Raw genomic sequence first — 8902 nt, forward strand, 5'->3', positions numbered from 1 at the left:
GGTCAGCAGTGCATTCCTTTTCACTGGTACAGTGTAAACTCCCCACCGGTGAAAATTTTAGAAGCAATACTCTCAACTATTGCTAGTGGTTCTCTGTGCTGTGTCCATCACTCAGAATGGGGTGCTTAATACTAGTCAGGTGGGGAGTGATCTTGTCTCCAAACCCCACCTTCCTGCTTTCTTGGACTACTTCTGGTACCCACCGTGCTAGCTGGGCTCTCTGGGAAGCAGACGCTGAGAGGGAGTGAGGAGTGTGAAAGGTTTATGGAGAGGAACACCTTGAAAGAAAAAGGGAGGAGGCAGGGTGGGCAGAGAGGCATCAGCCTGAAATCCCTGCCAGCCCAATGGGGAACTGGAGCAATGATTGTTAGAGGAGGTGTATGCTGAATGGAAACAGCTAGACCCTGTTCCTACAGCCTTACTCAGTCATCAGGTAGGAGCCAGATGAGAGTAATGTTATCCCAGCTACCATTGTCATAATTCATCATAGGCTGGGGGCCACCTTGAGAAGTGTCTGACCGAGGCTCGAAAGCTACAGTGAATCCCGAAGGTGCTGTTGGTGGAGGGCTGTCAGCTAAGCTCACTCTTTGCATCTGGGTAGCAGGTACTTTCTTGAAAGGGGATCTGAGTTGTGCATGTTTACAACTACACTTTTTAATATTTTACATCAGTTGTGGCCAAGTATCCTTATTTTCCAAGTGGTGAAAGGAAGATAAAGGAGGAAATGAGGTGAGGAGAGATGGAAGCTCTGTAAAGTGATGCCTGACGTAGTGGCACCACTTTATGAGACACAGTAGGTCACTTGGCAGATTTTCTCCCTCTGCAAAAAGGGCTTCTCCAGAAGGGATGCAAGAAAAGACCATGCTCCTTTCTTGCAAAGTCACAGGAATGGAGAAGGAAGGAGGAATGTGTTTGCGTGGTTCCTTCCCATCTCTCATTTCTCAAAAGTCAAGTTTCACCCCTTGGGGAGCTCGCACTTCCAGTTTGCATCATCCAGCCTTTCAGGAAGCCAGGTTTTTGCCTTGCATTGTGGTGTTTCCACAATGCCTAGAAATGAAGGGCAGCTCAGCACCAATAGATTCAACAGCCCACCGATAGGAACAAGCCACCCAGCTCTGCAAAAGCAGCAGCAGTGCATGGTCTGGGATGCAGGCAGCGCCTTCAGAAAGAAAGGCAGCTGAGGGCTGGGAAGGTGCACAAAGTTTATGTTGATAAGAAATCTAATTTTCTTGTTGGGCAGCACCTAAGAGTAGTAGTATGCTTAATTAAGGACTTCAATATTCTCTAAAGCTTAAAACAACTTTCTGAAGTCTTATCATGAAAGTAACATGTATTCATTGTAGGCAAATTTGAAACTGCAGACAAAAAAGAAACTAAATGCTACCTAAAGGTGCCACTTTTAAAACCTCGGTGTATATATTTTTATACCCTTTCCTATGCTTACTTACAAAAAGGAGATCCCATTATAAATATTGTTTTGTAAACTCTTTTTCACTTAATGTGTCTTGAAGATGTTAATAAATATGCATCTTTACTACCATTTTTAAAGAAAGTTTATATCCTAAGTCTTTGAGCACGGACTTAATTATTTCTCTTTTCATTCTTAATGCCCTATCTAGAGGAACCCTTTGAAACTCATACACTTAACCATTGTATTAAGATTCTCTAAGAAGCAAATACCAAGATAGGATTCGATGTGCAAGAGATCTGGATGGTGGGAACACCTGTGAGGGAAAATGAGGAAGCCAGCAGAAGGGGAGTGCTAGTAGATTGTGAAGGAGAGCAGGGAGACAGGAAGTCTCAGAAGAAAGCTGTACAGTCTCACTAGGCCATAGGCCAATGGGGAGTCCTCAAGCAGAAGTTACCTGTCAGAGGAGTTTTGCATCTCACAACAGCAGGCCTGCCTGCGTCTCTCTGTCACTCAGTCATTGGCTGGCAGCAGCCTGTGGGAAGTGTGGTAGGTTCCTAACTGCAGCAGGACTGCAGCCGGATGTCATTATGCTCAGAGATCTGAGAGGCACATGCTCGTGGCTGCCACAAATACCATCTGTGCTTCAAACAAAAACTTGGTACTATTCATTCATTGATTCATGGCACATCGAGGGCAAACGTGTGAACATGATGTGATGCCCACATTCTAGTCATTGGCTTCAGTCTGAGTGGATTATCATAAATGATTTTTCAGAAATTAGAAGCAGAAATAGAAAGACTTCCAGATCTTCAGGGTATGGCTTCATTATTTTGTTTGAAATGATTTTTCAGATTCTAAGGTAAATTCTAAGATAAATATTAAATGGGGTGTGGGTTCTTTCTCTTTCGGTTGCATCCATTCTTATATTCATTTTACCTGATGTGAAATATCTGGGTAAGTTTAACATAATATATTAAAATCTAGAATGTGAAACAATACCTGTATTTATTAAAAAATGTTTTTGAAAAGAGAATAATATATACATCCCCAAATACACATTTTTTTTTTACTTTCCTATCCATACGAGGTCGGACAATAAAGTTTGCAAACTCATCCTAGAAAAAGTGCTACATACCTCATTGCTGAATATCACTACAGTCACCTTCGAAGTACTCCTCTTGGGAAGCTATGTGCTGATGCCAGTGCCTAGTCCACCCTTCAAAGCAATTTTGGAACTCTTTCTGGAATGGCCATCAGAGCTGTCCTCGTATTGTCCCCTTGATGTCTTGAATGTCATCAAAATGTCTTCCTTTCAATATTTCCTTTAGCTTCGCGTAAAGAAAGAAGTCATTGAGGACCAGATCAGGTGGGTAGGGAGGGTGTCCAATACAGTTATTTGTTTACTGGCTAAATACTCCCTCACAGACAGTGCTGTGTGAGCTGGTGCATTGTTGTGATGCAAGAGCCATGAATTGTTGGTGAAAAGTTCAGGTGTTTTCGTCTTTTTCATGCAGCCTTTTCATCACTTCCAAATAGTAAACTTGGTTAACTGTTTGTCCAGTTGGTACAAATTCATAATGAATAATCCCTCTAATATCAAAATAGGGTTAGCAACATTATTGTGACAAGTTCCCAAACTTAATTGTCAGACCTTGTATATTCCTTATTTTATTTTAAAAATATTTTTTCAGCTTTTTTAAAAAATTAAGGTGTACAAAACAACATAATTAGACATTTACACCCTTCACAAAGTGATAACCCCACCCATCTAACATCGTACGTAACTATTACAATACCATTAACTATATTCCCTATGCTGTACTTTACATCTGTGACTTAATTAAAGTTGGCATTCAGTATTATTTTATATTAGTTTCAGGTGTACAGCACAGTGGTTAGGCATTTATATAATCTATGAAGTGATCCCCACGATAAGTCCAGTACCTTTCTGACACTCAACATAGCCTTACAACATTTTTGATTATATTCCCCAAACTGTATTTCACATCTCTGTGACTATTTTGTGACTACCAATTTGTACTTCCTAATGCCTGCACCTTTCTCACCCATCTTCCAACCTCCCTCCCATCTACAAGCATCCGTTCTCCATATCTATGAGTCTATTTCTGTTTTATATACTTGTTTATTCTATTCTTTAGATTCCATATATAAATGAAATCATGGTATTTATCTTTCTGAAATCATATGGTATCTGACTTACTTCACTTAGTATAATATCCTCTAGATCGTCAATGTTGATGCAAATGGTAAGATTGCCCATGGCCCCCTAGCACTATTGTCACCTAACGGCTGCCCATAAGGCTCAGCCATTGAAAGAGCCTCCTTAGGTGAGTGGGCTGGGCTGGGCTGGTTGACTTGCTGTTGAGAGTGCCCTCGATGATGCAGCACTAGCTTGGCAGGGTGGAGTCTCAGGGAGTCACAACACATAGCTGGTGGCTTTTACAAAGTGAATGCAGATTCAGGTCTTATGCCAGTGCCCGGCTTGTGACTACTTTGCACAGTGCCGGAGAACACTGCAGCCAGTGTTCAGCCACCACTTGCCTCAGATCACAAATCACTGAGAGTTGCCTAAGAGTGGCTGCGGCTCAGCTTTTGGGTCATGGGCTAACATCAAAATTTCCCTGGAACATCACGGGCTGTCTGCTGCTGTAAAAGGCCTCCTCTGCTCCTGGGGCAGGGCAGCCACCCAGGTGCCCAGAGTGTCCCTGGCAACACAGCTCTAGGTGGGCGGGGCAGGGTTCCATGTAGCTAGGGGGAGTGGTTGTTTTCTACAAAATCAATACAGTCGTGGCTCCCACACTAGTACCCCACAACCACCCCACAAAAACGTCCTGAGAACACCACGGCTAGCTACTGTGGGTCATCCACCACCACCTGTCTATGCTGTGGCGCAGGTCTTGGATTATTGCCCACCAGCAAACGTTTCCCCAGGCTGCCATAGGCTCTCTGCCCACTTTAAACAGGTTTCCACAGCCTGTGCGGCAGGGTCAGGAGCCCAGCAGTCAAGAGTTTCCCAGACGATGTAGCACCAGCTGTGCGAAGGGCAGTGACCCAGAGTACAACCAAGGCAGTGCACACGTGCGGGTCCCCCCAGACCAGTATGGTCCCAGATTTGGCCCTTTGAGGGAGGGCTTAACCCTGAAAGATGCTGCCGTCCTGTAAGCCACACCCGTGCAGGCTCCACACAGAGATAACAATGGCTCCTATCCCTTCAGCTCCCACCCCAAAGCCACACAGCTCAGATCTTCTCTGCATGTCCCCAGGCCTCGCAAGGTGCCACCCCTCTGCCAGAGAGCAGGTGAGTGCCTGCAAGTGAGCAAGTCCATGCACTGGCTCTACACGAGGGCATGTGGGTTTCCAGCGACCTTCTGCCCCACCGGGAAGGGCAGACAGAGTCCTCATTGCTTTTCACTTTCAGATGCCATGGCGACTCCTCAGTCCTGTGCTGGGGATCCTGGCATGAGGCTGGGGGCCCCTCCCTTTTCAGGGGAGACTTCTGCCTCTGAGGTGTCCCTCTGGGTGGTGTTCAACCTCTATCTGTACATTTGGGGTCAGCCCGTTTTGCATCTCCCCGCCTCTTGCCAGTCTCAATGTGGCCTCTTCTTTATATCCTTAGTTATAGGGTTTCTGTTTAGCTAGTGTCAGATGATTCTTGAGGTTGATGGTTCTATAATTTATTTGTATTTTTGGTGTTATACTGGGATGTAGTAGGCATAGCATTTACCTAATCTTCTATCTTCCATCAATCTAAGGATCAAAAGTCAGGCATTGCCCTTCCTTGAAGGAGGATTTGGGCTGTGTCTCTCCATGTGTGCCACAAGTGAGTCATACAGTTGACCCTTAGCACATGTTTGAATTGCACAGGTCCACTTATATGTGGATTTTTAAAAATAAATAGCCCTGCATATCCCCACGTTTCACATCTGTGGATGTAGAGGGCTGACTATGCATTGCTCTACCCCATTTTGTATAAAGGATTGAGCATCTGCAGATTATGGTATCTGTGGGGGGTCCTGGAACCAGTCCCCCTCAGATACTGAGGGAGGACTGTAGTTACCTTTTTGGGGAATCAAAAGTTATACGTGGATTTCAATTGTGTGGTGGGGATCGATGCCCCTAATCCCCATGGTGTGCAAGGGTCAGCTGCATGGTATTTATAATAGTAAAAACTGGAACAGACTAAATGTCCATCACATAGTAATCAATCAACACATGTAATAGAGTTATATGATGAAAACATACAGCAATAAAAATGAATAAACTAATACTACATCTGTCAAGAAGTAGTTAACCATCTGTCATCATGGTTAAATTTCAGAGACATTATGATAAGTGAAAAAAATCACATATAGAAAAAGGCATGTATATAATTTCTATAAAATAGAAACACAACTATATTGTTTGTGGATCTCAAATATGTAGGAAATGTATTAAAATAATCATAGGAATTATCACTAAATTCATGATATGTCTAGGAAAGAAGGGTGGGCATTAAGATCAGGGAAAGAGATTCAAGGGGCTACAAATGTATCTATAAATTTTGGCTTTTTAAAATATATCTGAGTTAATATGCATTATAGTACAATACTAATATATGATGAAATTTGGTCTTGAGTACATGAGTGTTTATATTACTTTATTTTTTCTCTATTTAAAAAGTACTTCATAATAAAATTAATGATTTTTTTAAATACTATGTAATCATTAAAACAAAATTACAGCTAGCATATTAATGTGGATATATTTCAAACGCAGTGTTAAATGAAAAATTGCAGTATGGTATATACATTATGATGCTATTTCAATATTTAAAAAAGTAAAATGGCATTCTATATTATTTATAGAGTTATACTTATGTGGTAAAAAATATTTTAAAATGCAAGGGTAGGACACACACCAAGATCCAAATAGTTTTACCTTTGAGGAGAGGGAGAGATGAATAGGATTGGAGAGGGATACGTAAGGGATTTCCAGATACTCACATTGGCTAAACCTGGGTGTTGAGTTTATCGGTGTTTATTATATTATTTTCTCTGTTCCTTGTTATGTTTGATATGGGTCATATTTTTAAAGAATTTAAAATGTTCCATTCTGAGTGGTCTTTTCCTTCTGTTATAATGAAAATGACCACATAAGTATATGCCATCACTTGATTGGCATGAAAGGGAAAGGAAAAGAATGTCTTCTGCATTTGTCTTTTCTAATATATCCTTTGCTGCACCCATTTTTGCAAAACACTGACTTGATGTCACTGATTAAAAACTACTCCCCCAAGACTTATATGACCAGTTATTTTCGTGGGTGTTAAGCCTTGTTGCTACAGTGGGAGAACACTAGCATTCTCAGGCACAGGGAGTAGGTAGTTAATTCTGCTATAGGTAAGTCCTAGCTTCTGTTCCCCCCATTTAAAAATCCAGACTTTAATCAATTTTATGGAGAAAGGATATGAAGTTAGAACTATTTACACCTTTCTGATCCTCATTAATTCATATCTCTGTTGTACATAGTTGCCATCCCTACATAGGGGTTTTGTTGTTGTCTTTATTTAACTTAACATTTCCGTGTGTCTACTTAGTCCCACACTAATCAGTGTTCCATAGTTTTCCATCTTGATAATGCACTGCAGTTTACTTTAGCCTTACCACTATTGTTGAACTTTTGAGATTTTTCCAACTTTCCAGTATTATAAATAGCATTTCTATGACCATCTTTGTACAAACTACTTCTTTTCTTTCTTGTCATTTCCTTGAGGTATAATCCTAAAGTGGAATTAAGCCGAAGTATGAATAGTCTTACAACTTGAAGTTCATATTTCAATATTATATCAATTTACCTTAGATCCAACAATATTGGGGTTACACATTTTAATATATTTTTAAAAATTTAGTAAGTATGTAATGATTATTAAAAGTTAACTAAGTTAAAAATTCTCCCAGATGCTTTCTTATCTTTTTTGTTGTTGTTTTTCGATTATTAAAAGTAATACCCTCTCACTGTGGGGGAAAAAAAATCAAGTTAGTAAAAGTGCCTTCTAAACCTCCACCCCCAAAGATTCCGTGTTCCAATTCAGCTTGCATTCTTTCATGTTATTTTAAAAGCATGTAATAGTTTCATTCTTAAGACTTCAGACTTCAAGCGACATGTGGAAGTTCTTTAGAAACCTACCCAGTCAGTACATCCTGTGTGTTTGGTACTTTTGTCTCTTGACTTTGCTGTTCCATTGATTATTTCCTTTCTCTCCCAATCTACAGCCCTATTCTCTTCACTCGCTCTTTTTCCTGAAATTTCCAATATAATCCAACCTCCCAAAACCTTTGTTTGCCACCCTTGGACCTATCAGCTACAGGCTTACTTTCATTCACAATCCAGTTTTAAGCCTTAGCAGCATGTCAGAACTCTATCCTCGACCCCCACCCAACATTATTTAAATTAGAATCTTAAAAGATAGGACCCAGGAATCTGTATTTTCAAAAGTGCCGCGGGTGTGAATTCTTAAGTGCCTATTCTAAGATATAGGCAGGGTTGAAAACCACTCTGTCACTCTAATTTCTGAATAATTGTTGCATACCTGCATGTTTTTACTGTTTCTCTAATCACTTCTCCTTAACTCCCTAGAAGCTGGACTCCGAGTCTCCTGCTTTACTGAAACCAGTAACTTCCTTTTTATCAAATCCAATACTATTCCGTCCTGAGAACAGGTGATAGATTGAGAAGTTGTCTCTTCTGCCCTTAGTGTACTTTTTATGTTACTGTGCAAGTTTCATATTTGTTAGTTTTGCAGTTTCATATTTGTTAATGTACGTTAGATATTGCTGCATTGCACACTACCCTAAAACTTAGTGGTTTAAAGCAACCAAAGCCTTTTCTTTGTTTCAGTTTTGCAATGTGGGCAGGGCTGGGTGTGGCCTTCTGGTCTCTGCTTCATGTGATGTTGGCTGGGACAGCTTGACTCGGGCTGGAGGATCCAAGTACTTGACTCACATGTCTGGTGCCTCAGCTACCTTGTTTGTTCCAACAGGGAGGTTGGACTTTTTTCACATAGTGGCTAGGGGCCCTCAGGAAGAGCCAAATCCAAAGCTGCCTAGGCCTGCCACTGGCAGGGTGCCACTTTTGCTGCATGCTATTGGTCAGAGCAAGTCACAGGCCAGCCAGATTCAAAGAGAGAAAATAGACTCCACTCTGGATGGAGAGGAACAGCATGTGTGCACAGAGATGCGAGGTTTCAAGCAGGGAAAATATGCTGGGCACGTGATATCAGTTGGAATCAAGTGAAGGAATATACTCAGGAGCAGATGAATAGAATAATAAACATCGGACAGAAAATATTTTTAAATACACAGAGAGCACATAGACAATTAAATATTTAAATGATATCTATAAAGGGAATGTACTTAATGATAGAGACTGATTGCATTCAATTTTGCACCAAAAGACAGGCTGAGGGAAGCAGTGGATATTCTACATCAAAAT

The sequence above is a fragment of the Rhinolophus hipposideros genome (genome assembly GCF_964194185.1).
Source record: "Rhinolophus hipposideros genome assembly, chromosome: 7".
Lineage (NCBI taxonomy): Eukaryota > Metazoa > Chordata > Mammalia > Chiroptera > Rhinolophidae > Rhinolophus > Rhinolophus hipposideros.